We start from the raw sequence: 25,348 nt of genomic DNA on the forward strand, positions 1-25,348 counted from the left end.
GGGAGCAGGCCTAAGCCAGCAGGTCATTATCTCCCGAGGGGTCCCAGACTGCGAGAGGGCACAGGCCAGGCTGAGGGGCCCCCCCTTCCCCCCGAGTGCACAAATTTTTGTGCACCGGGCCTCTAGTCATTTATAATCGAAGGTCAGATAAAGAGCTTCTGAGACAAGAAAAAGCTAAAGGAGTTCACTACCATCAAACCAATGTTACATGAAATGTTGAAGGGTCTTCTTGAAGAAGATGGACAAGAAGAAGGAAGAAGAGAAGGAGGAAGAGGAGGAGGAGGAAAAGGAAGAACAAGAAGAAGAAAAGATATGAACAGTAACATGGCAATAAATACGTATCTATCAACAATTGAACCTAAAAATCAAAATACACACAGAATCTAATGAACAAAATAAACTGATGAATAAAATAGAACCAGAGGCATAGAAACATGGAATGTACTGAGAAATCTCAGAGGAAAGAGGGGAGGTGGGGGAAGGAAGAGATTAACCAAAGAACTTATATGCATATATGCATTACCGATGGACACAGACAGTAGGGTAGTCAAGGCCTGGAGCAGGGTGGGAATATGATGTAGGGAGATATTGGGGGAGAAAATGAGGGACATCTGTAATACTCTCAACAATAAAGATTTTTTAAAATAAATTAAAATACAAATATTTTTAAAGGAACAAAAATTTAAAAAAAAAAGAACCAGAGGACGGGGTTCAGGGCCCCAATCCCAATAGACAGTACAGTGAAAATCTCCAAAGTAGAGAAGTAGAGGCCCAGATTCTGTCTGTAAAATCTGCCCAAATCTCTGGGTGCTCACTGAACCTTGCATCTACGGAGCAGACACAAAGCAGTCCACTAAAGATTGAAAAACATTCGCACCAAAAAAATTAAGCTACCTAGGAATAAACTTAACTAAAGAGGTAAAAGACCTCTACTCAGAAAACTACAGGACATTGAAAAAAGATATAGAGGAAGACATAAACAGATGGAAGAACATACCGTGTTCATGGATTTGTAGAATCAACGTCATTAAAATGTCCATACTACCCAAAGCAATCTATAAATTCAACGCACTTCCCATTAAAATACCAACGGCATACTTCAGAGATCTAGAACGATCTCTCCAAAAATTCATCTGGAATAAAAAAGACCCCGAATAGCTGCAGCAATCCTGAAAAAGAACAAAGTAGGTGGGATCTCAATACCAGATATCAAGATGTATTACAAAGCCACTGTTCTCAAAACTGCCTGGTAATGGCACAAGAATAGGCATATAGATCAATGGAATAGAATAGAGAGCCCAGAAATCGGCCCGAACCAATATGCTCAATTAATATTTGACAAAGGAGGCAAGAACATACAATGGAGCCAGGATAGTCTCTTCAATAAATGGTGTTGGGAAAATTGGACGGATATATGCAAGAAAATGAAACTAGACCACCAACTTACACCATACACAAAAATAAACTCAAAATGGATAAAGGACTTAAATGTACGACAGGAAACTATAAAAATTCTAGAAGAATCCAAAGGCAACAAAATCTCAGACATATGCCGAAGCAATTTCTTCACTGATACAGCTCCTAGGGCACTTGAACTAAGAGAAAATGAACAAATGGGACTACATCAAAATAAAAAGCTTCTGCACAGCAAAAGAAACCATCAACAAAACAACGAGAAAACCCACTGTGTGGGAAAACATATTTGCCAATGTCATATCTGATAAGGGCCTAATCTCCAAAATTTATAGGGAACTCATACAACTTAACAAAAGGAAGATAAACAATCCAATCAAAAAATGGGCAAAGGACCTAAATAGACACCTTTCAAAAGAGGACATTCAGAAAGCCAAGAGACATATGAAAACATGCTCAAAGTCACTAATCATCCGAGAGATGCAAATCAAAACAACAATGAGGTACCATCTCACACCTGTCAGACTGGCTATCATCAACAAATCAACAAACGACAAGTGCTGGAGAGGATGTGGAGAAAAAGGAACACTTGTGCACTGCTGGTGGGAATGCAGACTGGTGCAGCCACTATGGAAGACAGTATGGAGTTTCCTCAAAAAACTGAAAATGGAACTCCCATTTGACCCTGTGATCCCACTTCTAGGAATATATCCCAGGAAACCAGAAACACCAATCAGAAAGGATATATGCACCCCTATGTTCATAGCAGCACAATTCACCATAGCTAAGATCTGGAAACAGCCTAAGTGCCCATCAGTAGATGAATGGATTAGAAAACTGTGGTACATCTACACGATAGAATACTATGCTGCTCTAAAAAGGAAGGAACTCTTACCATTTGCAACGTCATGGATGGAACTGGAGAGCATTATGCTAAGTGAAATAAGCCAGTCAATGAAGGAAAATACCACATGATCTCACTCATTCATGGATAATAGAGACCATTATAAACTTTTGAACAATAATAGATACAGAGGCAGAGCTGCCTCAAACAGATTGTCAAACTGCAGCGGGAAGGCCGGGGAGGGGTTGGGGGACAGGATGTAGGGGGGTAAGAGATCAACCAAAGGACTTGTATGCATGCATATAAGCATAACCAATGGACATAAGACACTGGGGGATAGGGGAGGCTAGGGGACTGTCTAGGGCGGGGGGGTGGGGAAATGGACACATATGTAATACCCTTTGTATTACTTTAAGCAATAAAAAAAAAAAAGATTGAAAAACACAAAAATGAACAAATTGGCAGTCACAAAATAATCATTGGGATGTAAAGTACAGCATAGGGAATATAGACAATAAATTGTAATAATTATATATGGTGTCAGGTGGGTATTAGACTTATGGGGGGAATCACTACATAAATTCTATAAATGTCTAACCACCATTCTGTACACCTGAAACTAATATAATATTGAATGTCAACTATATTTGAAAATTTTTATAATTTTTTAATTGATTTCAGCGAAGAAGGGAGAGGGAGAGGTAGAAACATCAATGATGAGAGAGAATCATTAATTGGATGCCTCCTGCACACCCCACCCTGGGGATCGAGTCAAAAGCCCAGGATTGTGCCCTCACTGGGAATTGAACCATGACCTCTGGTTCGGGTCAACACTCAACCACTGAGCACACTGGCCAGGTGAAAATTTTTTTAATATTAAAACAGGTACTGAAATGAAGTAAAATAAATAAATTGAGATTTGAGCTGCCACTGAGGAGACACTATACTTTGAAGATTCAACCAAAAAAAATTGCCTGCTAAGTCAAAATAACAGCATTCTTTATTGTAGTAGAAGTAATCCACATCACAACCTTCACAATGTTCAGAAATTAATTCAAAATTATTCAACAAATAAAGAATCAGAACAAAGTAACCCATTCTCAGAAGAGAAATTTATGTCCCAACTCCAAGATGACAGAGATGTTAGACTTAACACATACATATTTTATGTGTAATCATAATTACACTCAAAGAAGAGTAAAGTATTTTAATATAATCATAATTATACTCAAAGAAGTAAGAGGAAATATGCTTACAGTGAATGAAAGATAGGAAATCTCATTTAAATAGAAATTGTAATTCTATAATTCCTGAAATAAAAAATAACTATATGTTCTTAAGTGCAGATGATGATAATATAGGAAAGAGCCAGTGAAATTTTAGACAAACAATGGAAGTTGTCCAATCTTATGAATGGAGAGAATTTTAAAATATTAAAACAATGAACAGAGCCTGGGAGACATGTGCAAATATATCAAAAACACTAGCATGTGTAGGAATCCAGGAACCAGAGAAGAGAAAAATGGCACAGGAAAAAAAATTGGTAGAAATAATGGCCAAAAATCTCTCATATCTTTTGAAAAATATAAATACATAATTTCAATGATTCAGCGAATTCCAAGCAATATAAATCTAAGCAAATCGTGGTCAAATTCTGAAAACCAAATACAAAGAATTGAGTGTTAAAAGCAGCCAGAAAAAAAATGACAAAGTACGTACTGGGGAACAAGGACTCACTTGGAAACTCCCTTCTCATCAGAAATTATAGTAATCAGAAGACAGTAGAACAACACAGGCAAGTTCTAAAAGGAGAAGAATTAAAAGCATTAGAAATATTAATATATGAATAATTGTAAATATTACTCTTTACTCTTAATTTCAAAAAAAGATAACTACTATAGCAATAATAATAGAAACAGGTAAATAAGTGGACTGTTGCAGTTGCAAAATTCCTATGTTTTAGGTGAAGTCATACAATATTGATTCTAAATAGAGTGTAAAGCAGTGGTTCTCAAACTTCCTAATGCCGCGACCCTTTAATACAGTTCCTCATGTTGTAGTGACCCCCAACCATAAAATTATTTTCGTTGCTACTTCATAACTGTAATTTTGTTACTGTTATGAATCGTAATGTAAATATCTGATATGCAGGATGTATTTTCATTGTTACAAATTGAACATAATTAAAGCATAGTGATTAATCACACAAACAATATGTAATTATATATGTGTTTTCCGATGGTCTTAGGCAACCCCTGTGAAAGGGTTGTTCAACCCCCAAAGGGGTCGCGACCCACAGGTTGGCGACCCACAGGTTGAGAACCACTGGTGTAAAGTTAAGGATGTGTTGTGCAACCCTAGAGAAAATAATTTAAGAAACAAAATAAGTTTAAAACAATGACAAGAAGTGTATCTAAAAATCCAGTAGGTGCTAAAAAAAATCTGTAATATGCCTTTTCTCAGGAAGGACTGTGTATACCAATAGAATATCCACAGAAAAAATGAAGAATTTAATGTCTAGAGAAGCAACATAAAACATAAGTATAATTTTCTTCCTTTTCCAAAATAATCAAATTCTGCAATGACACTGATATTTCCCAAATTTAGTCAAATGTATGAATACATTTGCAGGTATAATTAAATAGGTACAAGCATCTAAAGATGATTGAGTTCAGAAGTAATGTTTACTCTGGGTATTGCCCAACTATGAGTGCAAAGGAGCTTACCAGCATACATATGCGTGCACTCTGTCTGCAATCTTCTTCTAAATATAGCCATCCCACTTCCCTGCAAAGAAAAGGGGGAAATATTCAAGAATATGTTGCAGTGAGGATAATCATCTTTGGTCATTTTAACAGCAGTTTATTTCTTGTTTTCAAATAATATGCAAATAACAGCAATAGTTGGATTAAATTTCAAGTTCCCAAAAGTAACTGATTATCAAACTAACTTTCCTTTTCTTTTATAGCTCAAAGTACCTTTTACTGATCCTTTTTGCCCTTTTCCAAAGACATACCCATCAATAGACCCCTAAATCTTTGAAATTGATTCGGCAATAATTTATCTGTGACCTAGGCTTTAGTGCCACTCAGTGTTCAAATGATAGAACTGCAGCAAATCAAACCACCAAATCTGTCCTTCCAACCTAGAAATATATCTTCTGGATTTAAAGATATTAATTAATTCAAGATCTGTAAGCCCTGCCTGCTTTACTTTGCCTCATACATATGAACAAGATGAAAAACTCAGCATATACTAGATACCTGTTGAAACTCTGATCAGGAGAAAATGGTGAATGAGTGCTAGAGATGGTTTTTATTTTCTTTCTGTTTGAGACATCTGGTACTGTGCCATGTCTCCAAATATAAATTGACTTACTGAAAACAGAGAAGAGAGAAATCATTTGCTCGGGGCGGGGGGGGGGGGAGTGCAGCCATTCAGGAACAAAACCTAACTAATAAGTCCTACATTAATGGAAAATAAAACATATATATATATGGTTATAAACCAATGCTGAAATTAAACCACCAATAATAGAATATGAGGTTATATAGTCTTAATCTGTTAAATAATGTAAGGTATAATAAGCAAGAGGGCGTCTTCCATTTCTCATGACATTCCATACCAATTTTGCAAAAATTTTTTTTGTGGGAAAAAGAAGGATGTGAAGGATGAACACTGAAATGATTGTGTTAACAGAGAGTGAATGGAAAAACAAGAGAGGCAATATTTTTAAATTTTATTTTTCAATTACAGTTTACATTTAATATTATTTTGTATTTGTTTTAGGTGTGCAGCATAGTGGTTAGACAATCATATACTTTACAAAACGTTCCCCCCAACATTCCCAGTGCCCACCTGGCACTATACATAATTATTACAACATTATTTAGTATATTCCCTCTGCTGTGCTTTACCTCCCTGTGACTGTTTTGTGACTACCAATTTGTACTTTTTAATCCTTTCATCTTTTGCACCTATCCCTCAACTCTCTCCCCTCTGGCAACCATCAGTCTGTTAAGAGAAGCAATAGCTTAAAGGAAAAAATACCTCAGAAAAAAATAAGGAATAAAAAGGCAAATATGCCCCGCCATCATTACTTAGTGCTTGAGCGTCCACCTATGAACCAGGAAGTCATGGTTAGATTCCCAGTTATGGCACATGCCTGGGTTGCGCGCTTGATCCCCAATGTGGGGCATGAAGGAGGCAACCAATCCATGATTCTCTCTCATCATTGATATTTCTATTTCTTTCTCCCTTTCCCTTCCTCTCTGAAATCAATAAAAATATTTTTTTAAAAGGCAAATATGAATGTGGAAAAGTTAAAGAAAAGAAAAAAAGATAAAAATAAGACAAAGAAAAATTCACATGGAAATTATGAATAAAATAATGTCATTCAAGTTTATTTGGGAATAACATTATTGATAATTATCCATTTTTAAACCAAAATAATGATCAACATGTATTGTTCATGAGAAATTAAAGAATGATGGAGAGATCAAAATTTCCTTTTTGCAAACCTGTGTCTATGCTTTTTAAAAAAATCTTACATGCAGTAAGAATTTTACAGAAATTTCATAGTAACATTTTTTCCTCATGAAAAGATTAAAATTGTAGAAAATTTAGAAAATTCAAAATACCTACTTATAGTCTCACTAACTAGAGATAATCATTGTTAAATATTTTGATATAAATTTTTCCAGTCTTTTATCAATGTAAAAATGTACATTCTAAATGGAATCCTAATGATTCAATGATATAACTTATTCTCATAATACACAGTATATATATATATATATATATATTATATATATATATAATATATATATGTCATTAAAAAGTTCTTTAAATTGTATTTTTAAACAACTGCTGGTATTCCATTTTATAGATGCACACTACTTTGTTTAACCAATTCCCTACTCTGGCTGACTCGTTTTTAGTTATTGTAAACAAATATTGAGTTCGGATCCTTATAACTAAATTTCATATACACACAATTACTTCCTCAGGATAAAGAACTAAAAATTGAATTGCAATGTTAAAACGCTATAGAATTTTAAGAAATTTTTAAGGTTTTCCCAATGAAAGTATTTATCAATTGTCTGGTTTTTCTATATCTTGCTAACGAGGAACATAACTATTTTTTTAAATCTGTCAATTTGATAGCCAGTAATGTGCTCTATTTTCATTTGCATTTATTTGATTTCTAGAAAAGGAAAAAATGTATATGTTTACTGGCTATTGGATGTCTTTCTTCTTAAATTGCCTGTTTATGTCTTTGGCCATCTCGGAATGAAGGGCAGTGTGTATTATGGTTAGAGCTAATAAGTTCTGGCGTTAGATCTCCTGGGTTTGAAGCCTTAGTCCATCACCAATAGTAAGATCTCTCCAAGCCTTACTTTTTCATCTATAAAATAAAGATGCTAACAGCACCTCGCTCTCCACATGAAATGATGACCTGGCATGTACTGTGTGCTCTTTCAGGTTTTAAGAGCCCTTGATAAGAAGGGTTTTCACTCTTTGTTCACCATATGTGTTTCCCCCATTGTTACCAGTTGTCAGTTGCCTTTCAATCTTGTTTATAGTGGATTTGGGCAGAGCTTAAAAATTTTTATAGTAAAATGTATCACTTTTTATCTTCAGAATATTTGCCTTTGGTGTCATGCTTAGAAAGGCAACAGATTTAGAGGAGTAAAGATAGCACAACTTTTTCAGGAAAGCAAAATAGAGCTGGCATGTGTATTGTGAATCAGATCAAAATCCAGCATTATTCTTCTCATGCACCTCTACCAAGCACACAATTTTTTTAAAAAATATATTTTATTGATTTTTTACAGAGAGGAATGGAGAGAGATAGAGAGTTAGAAACATTGATGAGAGAGAAACATCGATCAGCTGCCTCCTGCACATCTCCCACTGGGGATGTGCCCGCAACCCAGGCACATGCCCTTGACCGGAATCGAACCTGGGACCTTTCAGTCCGCAGACCGATGCTCTATCCACAGAGCCAAACCGGTTTCGGCCAAGCACACAATTTTTAAATAACTTCAGTCTGAGAAAGAAATGCACAAAAATCACGTCAGTCACCACCCGTAGGACTTCCAGTGATCATGGCCTATCTGGTCTCCTACTTTGGCTGAATCTTGATCTTTGGCTTCAATAAAAGGTACATAGGTGTATATAAATATAGACATCAGAGTATATTAAGTTTCTCTTCTTAACCAATTTTCCAGATGATTGTGAAAAAATTATAATGATGTTCATTATTCCATATATCAAAGAATTTCCCCAAATCCCTCATCTCTGAGGGAATATGGATTATAACTCTATCATCAGCAAATGTAACACAAAGACTTTCAAGTTTAAGCAAAATAAATCACTAGTAAGGTAGCAAGGTTCTGCTCATTTGAACTGGGATAACATTTTCCATCCAGCAGACAACAGTACGCCCACGCCGAAATACCAAACTATGAATGGGTTCTTATACATGTGTGACACAATAGCATTCTCTATCATGGTTTTATTACAGAGATAACATTCAGTAGATTAACATGTCTGAATTAAAACTACTAGTATAAGCAGCAACTGTTGGTGGGAATGCAGATCGGTGCAGTCACTATGGCAGTTCCTCAAAAAATTAAAAGTGGAACTGCCTTATGACCCAGAGATTCCACTTCTGGGAATCTATCCAAATAAACCCAAAAAACTAATTCAAAAAAATATATGTTCATTGCAGCATTATTTAAGATAGCCAACTTATGGAAGCAACCCAGTGCGCATCAATTGACAAGTGAATAAAAAAGCAGTGGTACATATATACAATGGAATATTATTCAGCCATAATAAGAATGAAATCTTACCATTTGCAGCAGCAGAGATGGACCTACAGGGTATTAAGTGAAGTAAGTCAGCCAGAGAAAAACAAATATGATTTCACATATATGTGGAATCTAAAAAACAATAAAAACAAACAAAACAGAAACAGACTCATAGACACAGAAAACAGACTGATGGTCACCAGAGGGAAGAGGGATGGGGGACTCGGTGTAAAAGATTAAGGGACTGAAAAGTATAGATCGGTAGTTTCAAAATAGTCATGGGGATGTAAAGTACAGCATAGGGAATATAGTCAATAATATTCTAATAACTATAAATGGTACCAGTTGGGTACTGGAAATGTCAGGGGGAATATTTTTTTTAAGTATATGACTGTCTAACCACTATGCTGTACACCTGAAACTAATACAAAATAATCCTATATAATAAAAGGCTAATATGCAAATTGACTGAATGGCAGAACGACCGGTCGCTATGACACGCACTGACCACCAGGGGGCAGACTCTCAACACAGAAGCTGCCCCCTGGAGGTCAGTTGCTGCCACAGGGCTCATAGCTGGCGAGTGCAGCAGCAGTGGCAGGAGCCTCTCCTGTCTCCGCAGCAGCGCTAAGGATGTCTGACTGATAGCTTAGGCCCGCTCCCTGTGAGGAGTGGGCCTAAGCTGTCAATCGGACATCTCCCAAGGGCTCCAAGACAGTAAGAGGGTGCAGGCCAGGCTGAGGGACCCCCGAGTGCACAGATTTCATGCACCAGGCCTCTAATATGGAATATAAACTGTGATTTTAAAATATTTAAATATGTACATTGTAAATAAACTGTAAACAGCGAAACATAATTAAATTTTTACAACAAATTTTCAAATTTAGTTTATTACAAATTCAGTTTTAATATCTAAAATAGTTTACTATATAAAGAATTTCTATGGCTGAGTACTACTCCACTCTTATACATATACTAAAGGCACAATGCACGAAATTCGTGCAAGGGGCTCAGCCCTCACAGCCCCGGCTGCCTTGGCCCTTGCGGCCCCGCCCCCCACCCTCTGGTCATTCCGGAAGGTCATTCCAGAAGGTCGTTCAGGAAGGTCATTCTGCCGTCCGGTCTAATTAGCATATTAGCTCTTTATTATATAGGATATTCAGAGTGGGGCAAAAGTAGGTTTACAGTTGTGAGAACACGAAGCACAGAGTTTATGCTTGTATTGTTATTTATTAATTATTGTATTATTGTCTATATGAACAACTATAAACCTAATTTTGCCCAACCATCCAATCTAATAAAAGAGAAACATGGTAATTACCGTATGTCCACTAACCTTCCCATTAGCTAATCAGGGCGATATGCAAATTAACTGTCAGCCAAGATGGCGGCCGGCAGCCAGGCAGCTTGAAACTAACATGAGGCTTGCTTGCTTCAGTGACAGAGGAAACCAACGTTCCCCGCCTGCCTTGCTGGCCTCTGAGCTTGCAGTTTCAAACATTGTTACAAATATAGAAGCTAAACAAAACCCCAGAAACCTGCTTTCAGCCCACTGGGATCTCAGAGCTGGAGTTGATACAGTGTTTCGATTATAGAACCCAAACAAACCAGATACCTGCTTTCAGCAGCAGAGGCCTCAGAGCTGGAGCCAGAGCTAAAGCTGGTCCAGAATAAAAAAAAAAAAAAGAAAAAAAGGAGCAGTTGGGAGCTTCAGTCACCCGCCAGCCTGAAAACAGCCCTCACCCCCTCACCCAGACTGGCCAGGCACCCCAGTGGGGACCCCCACCCTGAAGGGTGTGTGACCAGCTGCAAACAGCCATCATGCCCTCCCCCAGGCTGGCCAGGCACCCCAGTGGGGACCCCCACCCTGATCCAGGACACCCTTCAGGGCAAACCAGCCGGCCCCAACCCATGCAGGCCTCTATGCTATATAGTAAAAGGGTAATATGCCTCCCAGCACCGGGATCAGCGGAGCCGAGAGGCCTCCAGGCACCGGGATCAGTGTGACAGGGGGCAGCGCCCAAACCCTCTGATCACCCTGTGGCTCTGTGTGTGACAGGATGCGGTGCCCCAACCACCCCCCCACGGGCCCTGCTCTGTGTGACAGGGTGCGGCGCCCCAACCACACACCCCCCCCCCCACGGGCCCTGTTCTGTGTGTGACGGGGTAGAGCCATAACCTCCCCATCGGCCCTGCCCTGAGTGTGAGAGTGGCGGCGCCCCAACCCCCTGATAGGCCCTGCTCTATGGGTGATAGAGGTCGGTGCCCCAACCCCTGATCCGCCCTGTTTTGTGCGTGACAGGGTACGGAGCCCCAGGCCAAGTTGTCTCTTGTACATTATTTAAAACTATTCATATAAGAGTATTAGTGAGACATGGAAGTTTCTTGATGAGTTTGTAGATTTTGTGGGAGAATAGGGGGAGAATTTGTATCACATACTGCAGAGTAAGATAATTTATATTTATTTTCTTGATATTTATTTTCTTGTTTGATATTTATTTTCTTGAATTTTCTATTTAGGTATTCTTTTATGTAGTATTTCTCCTTTCCTTTCCTTCTACAGCCCCACTCCTCTCCTGGCTCTTCTGTTCTTTAACAGATTTCCTCTCAAAACCCCTAATTCCACTCTAACTCTTTTTTGTGCATGTGCATGTGTGTGTGCATTTGAATACGAACAAAACCTATAAGCTCTTGGTACTGAGACAGAGGGAGGGTGCACAAATGCACATGTTACCTATAATCAAGTAGTTGTGTTATTCAAATACCCTATTAGATCTGTCAAATTCTAAGTGTCATGCTTAGATTTTCCACTGGATTATGGTTCTGTCAAATGGTTCTTTTATGTTCCCCCTCCCTTTTTTTCTGTTTTTAAAGGGCTCAGGATCATATCAGGAGAAGATGATGTTGATATTCTTATTACTAGTGATGTTAACTTTCATCTCTTTGGTTCCTGTATGCGTGATTCCCACACTGTAAAATTACTGCTTTTCTCTTTTTAATTAATCAGTAGTATAGGACATATACTTTGAGACCATGTGAGTCCTTTGTTTCTCCATGAGCTTTCATCCACTATGTTTTTTATTAATTAACAAATATAAATCCTGCCTGCAAAAATTATCAACTGTTATGTACTAATTGGGGAATTTATGTATTTTTTATTATTTTTGTTTATTAATTGGGGCTCTTCAATAAAGAATCACTTCCCCTTATCCTTTATTAAATTATTGAATTTAATTATTTATGTCAGTATTGACTCATGGAAATTTATTTTACTTTGGGGATTTTAGGGCAATACATCATTAATTATTTAATTAACACATTTTTCCGGCTATGACCATTTACCACTGCAGACTTCCATCTGTGTACTATATTACACATAAACATATCTCTTTTTATGCATATATTAAAACCATGAGTTCATTCCGATACCTGTGATTCCAATTGAAACCACAGGTGTGATTTAGCATTCTCCATTCCCTTACCTGTACCTACTTTTGTCCAAATCTGAGAAACAGCTCCCATTACATATGTTCTTTTTTTTTCAATCTTACAAAACATCTAAATTAGCTTCAGAATTGCTATATAATTCTCCTTGGAGAAACAAATTTACTAACTGGTGCACAGAGTTTGTTACAGCTTATTGTGTTTTTATTCCTATAACATCAAATCACATTTTCCAAGTTACTTTAGTTCTTTTCTCACCCATTCTCTTCAATGTAGCTAGATTATTCATACAGTTAAGTCCATGTGTTACAGTGTGAATTCTGCTTTAGGTTTCTACACATAATGATTGATTTTTATTGATCATGTTTTGATTAAAGGAAACATCCCTATGGTTCTTAGAGTCAGAGCTATACACAAAGGTTTATTCAGAGAAATGTCACTTTCTATTCATTCCTATTACACAATTCTCATTCCCCCTTTTTTCCTACTCAATTTCTACCCATTTTATGGTGTGTAACTGATTTCATTAGTATCTACATTTTCATTTCTATATTCATTATCTTCCTTTTCAGTGCCCTGGAATAATTTACATAGCATTGGCATAAATCTAGCTTTTGAAGGTTTTAAAGATAATCGTGAAATTTTCTGGGATTGTCTGTCAATTTGTCTTTTATGATTTTTAAAAAATCTCTTGTTTCTGTTGGTTTTTCTGTCATTACTTATCATCTGCATTTTACTTTCTTCTCTTTAATTCATCAGAGTAGCTAATAGATTATGTTTTATCTTTTCATAGAAAATAAGATTTTAATTAATATTCTAAACTCTTTATATTGTATACCTCATTAATTTCTGCTTTCCTCTTACATTTCTCTTTGTGGATAGTCTTTTAATTTACTTTTTGTTATTATATTAGTTTTCTGTACTGGAAATTTAAATACTCCATTTTCATTCTTTTATTTATTCTAATAAAAGTGTTTTGTGTTAATTAATACTTTAAATATATTGTATAGATTCTAATATGCTGTACTTTTGTTATTATGTTTTTAGAAAAATCTGAAATTTGAGCTTATATTTCTTATTTAACTGGGTTTTTCTATAAGATGCATATTATTTCATATATGTATATGAAATTATGAGTAAATATATGAAAATATACATATATATATTTATTTTTAGTTTTTTTGTTTTATTGCTTAAAGTATTACAAAGAGTATTACATACATATGTCTCCTTTTTTTCCCGCCCTTTACAATCCCCTGGCCTCCCCTACCCCACAGTATATTATGTCCATTGGTTATGCTTATATGCATGCATACAAGAAAATGCAAACCTCGGCGATGTGTAGATTAACAGAAAAGTAGAACAATACCTAAAACATTGCCTTTGTTGATAATAGAGATTATAATAATTATTATTTTCTTTACATTTTTGCTAAGATCTATTTCATATTCTGTCATATAAAATTGTCTAGCCAAAACCGGTTTGGCTCAGTGGATGGAGCGTCGGCCTGCGGACTGAAGGGTTCCAGGTTCGATTCCGGTCAAGGGCATGTACCTGGGTTGTGGGCACATCCCCAGTGGGGGATATGCAGGAGGCAGCTGATCGATGTTTCTCTCTCATCAATGTTTCTAACTCTCTATCTCTCTCCCTTCCTCTCTGTAAAAAATCAATAAAATATGTTTTAAAAAAATTGTCTAATCACTCCCATTTTAACTAAAGAAAAGAAAAGACAAAAATTAACAGAATATATATATAGTTGCTTTTAAGAAACTGAAAAATGTATACAAGGCAATTCAATTTTTTTAATCTTTATTGTTGAAAATATTGAAGATACCCCCTTTTTATCCCCTTGGGCCCGCCTCCAAGTTTCTTCCATGTCCCAGGGCTTTACCCTCCTATTGTCTGAGACCATGGGAAATGCATATATGCACACCAGTTCTTTGGCTAATCTCTTCCCTCCCTCCTTCCCTCTTCCCTCTATGATTTGTCAATCTATTATTTTCCTTTTAAAAAACGTTTTAGTTAATTTTTTTTCCATCACCGTTTATCCTCTCAGTGTGTTAAATATACTAATCAGTTGGTTTGAAGCCATTACTGAGAAAAAAATATAGTTAGAAAAAATATGTTGAACAGAATGAGGCCATGGTAGTCATTTAAAAATCTGTTCATTAAAAATAATAATAGGAATCCAAAGAGGAAAACACCAAGACACATCACAATTAAAATGCCAAGAGCAAAAGACAAAAAGAGAATCTTAAAAGCAGCAAGAGAAAGAAAGTCAGTTACCTACAAGGGAGTACCCATACGACTGTTGGCTGATTTCTCAACAGAAACTTTGCAGGCCAGAAGGGAGTGGCAAGAAATGTTCAAAGTGATGAATGCCAAGAACCTACAACCAAGATTACGTTATCCAGCAAAGCTATCATTCAGAATTGAAGGTCGGGTAAAGAGCTTCACAGATAAGAAAAAGCTAAAGGAGTTCATCACCACCAAACCAGTATTATATGAAATGCTGAAAGGTATCCTTTAAGAAGAGGAAGAAGAAGAAAAAGGTAAAGATACAAATTTTGAACAACAAATACACATCTATCAACAAGTGAATCTGAAAATCGAGTGAATAATCTGATGAACAGTATGAACTTGTGATTATAATAGAATCAGGGGCATAGAAAGGGAGTGGATTGGCTATTCTTGGGGGGAAAAGGGGTGTGGGGGATGCGGGAAGAGACTGGACAAAAATCGTGCACCTATGGATGAGGACAGTGGGTGGGGAGTGAGAGAGGAGGGTGGGGTGGGTACTGGGTGGAGGGGAGTTATGGGGGGAAAAAAGAGGAACAAATGTAATAATCTGAACAATAAAGATTTAATTAAAAATAATAATAATAATAATAGTAAAAGTTGTCATTCTGGTTAAAACTGAAGGAGAAGGAAATATTTATTCCATTTCTATAATGATAAAAATATAGAAAATATAAATTTGCTATTATTTGTAAATTGGCATATTAAGAAAATCAATAAAATATTCCATAAAATCTTCATAATCACTCTATTGTTTTACTAGTTTCATTTTATGCAGCAATTGTACATAAAGCAAAGCTAACTATACTGCTGGTGAATCTGTGGTGAATTCTAAACAGATTCTTACCATAATCATATGAAAGGCTCAGATCTTAGTTGAAGAAACTATTTTGAATTTTATATTTCTAAGATATCAGACTTCCCCTATGAAGTCTTTGCAAGAGAAGCTAATCTATAATAATAAAAGTGTAATATGCTAATTAGATCAGACAGCCGAACGTCCTTCTGGACATCCTTCCAGATTACCTTCTGGACGAAGCTGGAGCTACCGGGGCCAAGGCAAGAAAGACCTTCCTGAACTACCACTGGGCGGGGGGGAAGGGCCAGGGAGCCTGCGCCACCAGGCGAGCCATGGCAGCCCAGGCACTACCCTGCCTTCTTCAGATACTGAAAGATGGGGGGGGGGGGCAGCGTGGTCCCAGCGCCTCCTCAGTGGCGGGGCAGGGGTGTAACCCTGGTGCCTCACCCTCCCAAGGTCCCTCCCATGGCCTACACGCCCCTGATCACACCCCCCTCCCCACCACCACAAGTGAGCGGGAGGCAGGGCCAGTGCTAAGGAGCTGCAGGCCAGCTTCTGACTGAGCAGAGCACCCCCCACACCCTTCCCTCCCCCCCATTTAACCCCTGCTCAGCCCCTGTTCAGCCAGAAGCCAGGCTCATGGCTGGCAAGCACAGCAGTAGTGGTGGGAGCCTCTCCCACCTCCGTGGCAGATGGGCAGTAAAGAGCTAGGGGTCCTGCATTGGGAGAGCCATGGACTATGAGAGGGATGTCTGAGTGCCAGCTTAGGCCCAGGAAAGAGGGCCTAAGCCAGGAGATGGACAACCCCCATGGGTTCCGGAATGAGAGAGGACACAGGATAAGTTGAGAGACCCTCCCCCTCCCCTGCACCCAGTGCACGACATTCATGTACTGTATGTAAGAATTTATGTTTATGACCTTCTGTACACTCTGTAGAGGGTCTGGGGTTTGTTAGCAGAATAAATGTTTATTCAGTGATTAAAAAAATAAATAAATAAAAGCACATAAGAACCCCTGGTTAAATTGGCCCACCTGGCTGACCTCAAGTGGTTGGCAGGTTACCTCTATGACCTGTCTCACCATTGTGACCTGTCTTAGCTCTGTGACCTGCTGCCAGCTTATACCCCACACACCTGGGTTGAGGCCTCTTCAGTGTGAAGCCCCAAGAGACTCAGGAAAGGGCTCCCAAAATCTTGTCATATTTAACTCAGACTTGGCTGTTGAGACAGAGCTCACCACAAGGAGAACACAGGAAGCTACCACCAAAGGGACAGAAAGTACCTCCAGGGCAGGGATAGCCAGGCTGGGACAGGAGAGGGCAGGCAGGAGAGGGCGGGCGGGCAGATAAAGGGTGGGCTGGAAATGCTGCCACAGCAGGAAGGCTTTTAGGCACCAGAATAGGGGGATCTGATTTATATTTTTTAAAGATCACTCGGTGATTTGACATTTGAAATGATATTTGACATGTGTCCTGAGAGCCAGGGAGGATTTGGGCAGATGAAGACGGTGAGATGTGCTTCATGTGCAGACAGTGGACACGGCCTGGAGGCAGGACAGATGAACACTGGGGACCAGAGCACATGCCTCTCAGAGCCTGTGAGTGATGGGACAGGGCAGGGAAACAGAAGACCCTGCATGGAGGGGACAGGGCAGAGGGTGGAGGGGACCTTCCATGGAGGGGGCAGGGTAGGGGAGACAGGGAACCCTCCATGGAGGGTCAGGGAAGTGGGGGGCAGGGAGCCCTCCATGGAGGGGGCAGGGTAGGGGGGAAGGGGATCCTCCATGGAGGGGGCAGGGTAGGGAGGGCAGGGAAACCTCCATGGAGGAGGGAGGGCAGGGAGGAGAGGGGACCCTCCATGGAGGAGGGAGGGCAGGGAGGAGAGGGGATCCTCCATGGAGGAGGGAGGGCAGGGAGGAGAGGGGACCCTCCATGGAGGAGGGAGGGCAGGGAGGAGAGGGGACCCTCCATGGAGGAGGGAGGGCAGGGAGGAGAGGGGATCCTCCATGGAGGAGGGAGGGCAGGGAGGAGAGGGGATTCTCCATGGAGGGGACAGGGCAGGGAGGAGAGCGGACCCTCTAATCAGGGTCAGGGTGGGGGGGGGGGGCAGGGAGCCCTCCATGGAGGGGACAGGGCAGGGAGGAGAAGGGACCCTCTAATGAAGGGGAAGGGCAGGAAGGAAAGAGGACCCTCCAATGAGGGTTAGGGTAGGGGGAGGCAGGGAGCCCTCCATGGAGGGGACAGGGCAAGGAGGAGAGGGGACCCTCTAATCAGGGTCAGGGTAGGGGGGGGCACGGAGCCCTCCATGAAGGGGACAGGGCAGGGAGGAGAGGGGACCCTCTAATCAGGGTCGGGGTAGGGGGGGGCAGGGAGCCCTCCATGGAGGGGACAGGGCAGGGAGGAGAGGGGACCGTCTAATGAGGGGGAAGGGCAAGGAGGAAAGAGGACCCTCCAATGAGGGTTAGGGTAGGGGGAGGCAGGGAGCCCTCCATGGAGGGGACAGGGCAGGGAGGAGAGGGGACCCTCTAATCAGGGTCGGGGTAGGGGGGGCAGGGAGCCCTCCATGGAGGGGACAGGGCAGGGAGGAGAGGGGACCCTCTAATGAGGGGAAAGGGCAGGGAGGAAAGAGGACCCTCCAATGAGGGTTAGGGGAGGGGGAGGCAGGGAGCCCTCCATGGAGGGAACAGAGCAGGGAGGAGAGGGAGCTTCTATGGAGGATGCAGGGCACGAGGGGGGGGAATCTCCATGGAGGGGACAGGATAGTGGTACAGGGGCCCCTCCATGGAGAGGGCAGGGTATGGGGGGCATGGAACCCTCCTTGGAGGGTGCAGGGAAGGGATGAGAGGGGACACTTCATGGAGGGGCGGGTCAGGGAGAGAGGGGACCCTCCATGGAGGGGGCAGGGCAGGGGGACAGGGAAACCTCCATGGAGGAGAGAGGGCAGGGAAGAGAGAGGACCCTCCATGGAGGGGGCAGGGAGGAGAAAGGAACACTCCATGGAGGGGCCCGGACAGAGGTATAGGGAATCCTCCATGGAGGGAACAGTGTAGGGGGAGAGGGGACCTCCATGGAGGGTGCAGGGCAGGGAGGGAAGGGAATCCTCCATGGAGGGCACAGGGCAGAGAGGAGAGGGGCCCCTCCATGGAGGGGCAGGGCAGGGAGGTGAGGGACCCACCATGGAGGGGGCAGGACAGGGAGGAGAGGGGAACTTCCATGAAAAGGGGAGATGGCAGGGACGAGAGGGAACCCTCCAAGGACGGGATAGGTCAGGGAGGAAAGGGTACCCTCCATGGATGGGGAGGGCAGGGAGAAGAGGGGCCCCTCCATGGAGGGGGCAGGGCAAGGAGGAGATGGGACCCTCTATGGATGGGGCAGGGAAGGGGGGGGCAGGGAACCCTCCTTGGAGGGGGCAGGATAGAGGGAAAGAGGACTCTACATGGAGTGGGCAGGGTAGGGGGAGAGAGAACCCTCCATGGAGGGGACAGGATAGGGAAAAGGGGACCCTCCATGGAGGGGGAAAGGTAGAGAGGGCAGGGAAACCTCCATGGAGGACAGAGGGCAGGGAGGAGAGGGGACCTTCTATGGAGGGGACAGGGCACTAGGAGGGGGGCAGGGATCTCCAAGGAGGGGACAGGATAGGGGGACAGGGAGCCCTCCTTGGAGGGTGCAGGGCAGGGAGGAGAGGGGACACTCCATGGAGGTGATGGGTCAAGGAGGAGAGGAGACCTTCCATGGACGGGGCAGGGCAGGGGGGCAGGGAACCCTCATGGAGGGGGCAGGGTAGAGGGAAATGAGACCCTCCATGGAGGGGGCATGGAGGGGACACTCCATGAACAGGGAAGCGCTGGGGTATCCCCTCCATGGAGGGGATAGGGTAGGGGGAAAAATGGGCCCCCATCAAGATGAATGGGCAGGGGTACAAGGAAACCTCCCTTTGATGTGCAGAGTAAGATGAAGGGGAACCCTCCAAGGAATGGGGTCAACAGCCTCTCCATGGAGAGGTCATGGAGGGGCGGCAGGGCATACTCCATGGAGGGGAGTCAGTAGGTGGATTGGGATCCATCCCCGCCCCGCCTCTTGGCTGGTTAGACCAGGGGAGATAAGGGAATCTCCATGGTGTCCTATGGGCAGGAATACAATGAACGCCCCTTTGAGTTGACAGTACAGGAAGGAGGGTCACCTCCATGAGGGGGAGACAGGGGACCCACCATGGAAGAGAAAGGGAGGAGGTAAAGGGACACTCCAGAGAGAAGAATAGGCAGCATTCAAGGAACTGCCTCTCTTTCAGGGGACAGGGCAGGCGGGGGATGGGGGAGAGGACTCTCTATTGAGGGGAATGGGCAAGGGGATAGGGAACCCCCCCTTAAGGGTCAGGACAAGGGGGAGGAAGCACCTCCATGGAGTGAGGACAGGGGTCTCTCCACAGAGGGACAGGGCGGGGGGGGGCGGGGTGAAGGGGACTTTCCATGGAGAAGATTGGGTAGGGAGATAGGGAACCACCCCTTTGAGATGTTCTTGTACCCCTGCCACTCCTTTTTCTGGAGCGTCCTCTTTTTCCCCTCCCAGTTCCCTTCATGGAGGGTCACTTGTCTCCACCCAATGGAAGGTGCCCACTCCCCTCTTCCCAGCAACTCAAACCTGGGGGGGTTTCCCTATCCTCCTGCATATTCCCCTCCATGGAGGGTCCTCTCCCCCCCCCTCCGCTTTTCTGCCCTGACCCTCTGTGGAGGGTCCCCTGTCCTCACTTAATGGAATGTGTATCCTCCCTCCTGCCTTGTCCCCTTAAAGGGATGTTCCTTGTATGCCAGTCCATACAATGCCATGGATATTTCTGTGTCTCCCCTGGCCTATCCAGTCAGGGAGGGTTGTTCCCAATCGCCCTGTTGATTCCCCTCCATGAAGGGACCCCTGTCTCCATTCCATGTCCCCTCTATGGAGGGTCCCTTGTCCTCACTCCATGGAGGGTGCCCCCTCCTTCCGGTCCTGCCCCTCAAAGTGGAGGTTCCTTGTACCCCTGCCCATTCATCTCCAGGTAGAACTCAGGTGCAAGAGGACACCCTCCATGGAGGGAAATGGGCAGGGGGAGAGGAAACACCCCCTAGAGGGGCAGGGTAGAGGGGGAGGGCCACCCTCCTTTGAGAGGAATCAGTAGGGGCAGTAGGGGACTCTCCATGGTGGTGAATAGACAGGCATACAATGAATCCCCCTTTGAGGGGACAGGAGAGGTGGGAGGGGGCAGCCTCCATGAGCTGGAGACAGGGGACCCTCCATGAAGGGAAAATGGAGGGGGAGAGGAGGTCCTCCAGGGAGAGGAATGGTCAGTGGAACAACAAGCCCTTCCCTTTGAAGGGACATGTAGAGGCAGGGGCACCCTCCAGGAAGTGAGGAGATGGGACCTTCCACAGAGGGATAGGGCAGGTGGGGAAGAGGACTCTCCATGGAGGGGAATGGTTAGGGGGATAGGGATCCTCCCTTTGAAGGGGCAAGGAAGGGGGGAAATGGCCTGTCCATGGCAGGAACAAGGCATGGAGGAGAGCGAACCCTCCATGGAGGTGAACGGACAGGGTACAAGGAACCCCCCTTTGAAGGGACAGGTCATGGTGTTGGGAGCATGCTCCATGGAGGGGGACAGGTTCCTTCCGTGGAGGGGAATGGGCTGGGGGATAGAGAACCCCACTTTGTGGTGACAGGGCAGGGGAGGGTCAGGGCAAGGGAGAAAGGGTACTCTTTCCAGAGAGGGGAATGGGCAGGGGTACAAAGATCCCCTCAAAGAGGAGATTCTTTATCCTCCTGTTGATACTCCATGCCCCTTCAAACGTGGGGGGGGGGTTCCTTGTACCCCTGCTCATTCACCACCATGGAATGTCCTCTGTCTCCCCTCCTGGTCCCTTTCACAGAGGGTCTCCTTTCTCCCAGGCCCTGTCCTTCCAAGGTGGGTCCTCCTGTCCTCATTCCATGTAGTTTACCCCCTTCAAACTCGTCCTGCCCATCAAAGGGGAGGTTCCTGGTACCCCTGCCCATTCATCTCAATGGAGAGGAAAGGGAAGGTTTGAGAGAACACCCTCCATGAAGGGAAATGGGAAGGGAGGAGGGGCACCCTCAATGGAGAGTTAGGGCAAGGGATAAAGGAGACTGTTCATGGAGGGGAATGGGCAGGGGTATAGGGATCCCGCTTGAAGGGACTGAGCAGAGGGGAGAAGGCACCTTCCATGGATTAGTTACAGGGAACTCTCCATGGAGGGGCCAGTACAGGGGAAATAGGGCATTCTACATGGAGGGGAATTGGCAGGGGTACAAAGAAACCCCCTTTTAGGGGATAGGACAGGGAAAGAGGCACCCACCATGGAGTGGGGACAGGGCAGAGAGGGGAGGGCACCCTCCTTGGAGGAAGAAGGGCAAGAAAAACAATGTCCTGCTCCCTCCATGGAGGGTGCCCCTACCCTCTGCCTGTGGAGGAAAATGAGCAGAGGGGTAGGGCACCCCACCTTTTGAGGGGTCAGGAAAGGGTGAACAAGGGATTCTCCATGGATGGAGCAGTGCAGGGAGCACAGGGACCCTCCATGCAGGGGACAGAGTAGAGGAAAGAGGGGACCATCCATGGAGAATGGGCAGGGGACAAAGAACCCCCATTTGAAGAGCCAGAGAAGGGGTGCCAGGGGGACCATGACAGGGGTGTCCTGTCCCCCTGCACTTTCCCCTCCATGGATGGTTCCCTGTCCTCCATGTCTTGCTCCTGCCATGGACAGTCCATTTCACCCTCTCCTTGCTCCCTCAAAGGGGGGATCCCTAACCCTCTGCCCATTTCCACCTTGAAGAGTCCCCTTTCCCTCTACCCTGTCCCTCCACACAAGGTCTGCTCTCCCAACTCCATGGAGGGGTCCCTCTCTCCCGGCTCTGTCCCCAGAGGGCAGTGTGGGTAGGGGACTCTCCAATGAAGCAACAGGACAGGGAAAAAGAAGACCCTTCATGGCTGTGTCTGGGCAGGGAGGACAGTGGACCCTGCTTGGTAAGGACAGGAGGCCATCCATGGATGGGATAGGGCAGGAGGGCCAGGCCAAAAGGGACAGGTGATGGGGGACACTGACCCCTCCATGGATGGTCTCCTGTTCTTTCCAAGAAGGATCCACTGTCCCCCATGCCCAGTCACAGCCATGAAGGGTCTTCCTTTTTTTAAGAAATATATTTTATTGATTTATTTTTTTTTTTTTACAGAGAGGAAGGGAGAGGGATAGAGAGTTAGAAACATTGATGAGAGAGAAACATTGATCAGCTGCCTCCTGCACACTCCCCACTGGAGACGTGCCTGCAACCAAGGTACATGCCCTTGACCAGAATCAAACCTGGGACCCTTGAGTCCACAGGCCGAAGCTCTATCAGCTGAGCCAAACCTGTTAGGGCTCTTTTTTTTCTTTTTTCTTTTTTTTTTTTAAGGGGAGAATGTTTATTTTTATTTTTAAAAATATATTTTATTGCTCTTTTACAGAGAAGAAGGGAGAGGGATAGAGAGTTAGAAAAATCGATGAGAGAGAAACATCCATCAGCTGCCTCCTGCACACTCCCTACTGGGGATGTACCCTCAACAAAGGTACATGCCCTTGTTCAGAATCGAACCTGGGACCCTTGAGTCCACAGGCTGATGCTCTAGCCACTGAACCAAACCAGTTAGGGCGGGGGTCTTACTTTACCCTGCCCTGTTGCTTCAGTGGAAAGTCCCCTATCCACTCTTCCACATCCCTGCCCCTTCCCAAGGTCTCCTGTCCCCACTGCCCACCCCCTCTCATGGTGCTCTGTCCCCCTGCCCTGCCTTCCCATGGAGGGGCCCTGTCTCCCCTGCTCTGACCACTCTGTGGTTGGTCCCCTTTCCCTCTGCCTTTTCCCTCCATGCAGGGTCTTCTGTTTCCCTGTCCTGACCCCTCACTCACAGGCATCTGAGGGGCATATGCTCTGGTCTGTCCAGTGTCCATCTCTCCTGCCTCCAGGCTGTGGCCACTGTCTGTACCTGAAGCACATTCTCACCCTCTTCATCTGTCTAAATCCTACCTGAGCCCTCAAGACACATCTCAAATATCATTTCAAATGTCAAATCACAAGCAGGGGAAGGGGGTGGGGGGTGAAGTGTGGGGGGGTGGGGGGGGGGTATTGATGGGTGGGGGGTGGGGGGTGGGGTTAGGGATGTGGGGTGGCGGGTGGGGGATGGGTGTAGGGGGTAAGAAGGGTATGGGGGTGAGGGGTAGTAGTGGGGTGTGGGAACTGGCTGGTGGGAAGTGGCAGGTGGGGGCTGGGGTGTGGTGTGTGGGTAGCAGGAGGTGCTGGTGGGTGTGGGGTGGCAGTTGGGTGCTGGGGGTGTGGGGTTGGGGTGGCAGGTGGGGGTGGTGTGTTTGGAGTGGTGGATAGAGTTGGTGGGTGAGGGGTGGGAGGAGGAAGAAGAGGGCATAGGGGCAATTAATGGTGATGGAAGGAGACTTGACTTGAAGGCAGTGAGCACACAATGCAATATACTAATCATGCATTATAGAATTGTACACCTGACCTATGCAATTTTATTAATGAATGTCACCCAAATAAGTTTGATTAAAAATAAATAAAAGGTGGGTCTATTGAGGTTGATTAGGTTATGAGGGTGGAGCCCTCATGCATTGGATTAATACCTTTTTCAAAGATCCCCGATGTTATATTTATCAGGGGATCGCTCTATATGTTAAATAAACATCTAACCACTATTTTGTACACTTGAAACTAATACTGAATGTCATCTCTAATTGAAAAAAATTAAATTATTAAAATAATTTTTAATAAAAATAATAGTGATCTTTTTTTAAAGAGTGATCTTTAAAAAATATAAATCAGATCATTACACTCGGTGCCTAAAAGCCTTAAGCACTCCAGCAGGAGTCAGCTCTCCAGACAGCATCATGCCTGTGAGGGTATGATGGGAGAGGAATGCCCTGTCTTCTTCCTCCAGTTGCCCCCTTCACACTTCTGGTGACATGTGGCACTGGTGCAGGGCAGAACTGTGCTTCCATGAGAGTGAGCAAAGCATCACTTTGGTTGCTTTGTTCTAGTGAATGAGCAGACACAGAAAAATATTTTTAAAAATCTTAATGGTTCTAATAGCATTTCACCCCACCCAAGGGACCTTTAACTGCCCTCCAGCCAGCCTGGCTCACTCAGCCTTGAGGAAAGAAGGCAGGGTTGGTGCTGCTCAGGCTGCCAGTGAGCATGCATCTGGTCAGACATCTGAAGAGAACTGCAGTTATCTTAGAATGGAAATGGAGGGTCACATCTGCTGGGATCAAGCACACAGGAGGGGACTAAACTGTGTGGGAAATAGTGACCGTATCAGAGCTGCGTGACCCCACCGTGCTCTCAATCTCCATCTGCAAACGGGACCATGAATAGTCCACAACAGGAAGCCGCTCAATGGCCTCTGACAACCCACACACCCTCTGCAAAGCCCTTGCGCTCACATGGCTGATGTCAGACTATGCATCCCCGACACCCTAAGTCCTGCCATGAGAACTGTTTGGACCTTTTAATTCTGCTCTTACAAGAAAGCCAGGTCTGAGTCTCTTGTACACTGCTCAAAGGTGTGTGAGGAGCCAGTAGGTGGCAGCTAGACCTGGTATACCATGGGGCATTTGCTGAGTGGCCTCAGTCCCTGCACAGTCACCAAGTTTAAACCTGTATCAATCTGGTGACCACTGCTCGCCCCTTCCTGGGGACTCACTGAGAAA

At 44.1% G+C, this 25,348-nt stretch overlaps 1 non-coding gene across 1 annotated transcript; it reads left to right on the forward strand.

Annotated features, from left to right (window-relative positions):
- Nucleotides 1–24,495: 24,495 nt before the first annotated feature.
- LOC118662314 lies at nucleotides 24,496–24,692 on the forward strand. Its single transcript, XR_004969700.1, has one exon. It is a non-coding gene; the product is annotated as a small nucleolar RNA SNORA74 (small nucleolar RNA).
- Nucleotides 24,693–25,348: the final 656 nt, after the last annotated feature.

This window comes from Myotis myotis, unplaced genomic scaffold (assembly GCF_014108235.1).
Source record: "Myotis myotis isolate mMyoMyo1 unplaced genomic scaffold, mMyoMyo1.p scaffold_m19_p_8, whole genome shotgun sequence".
In the NCBI taxonomy this organism is placed as follows: domain Eukaryota; kingdom Metazoa; phylum Chordata; class Mammalia; order Chiroptera; family Vespertilionidae; genus Myotis; species Myotis myotis.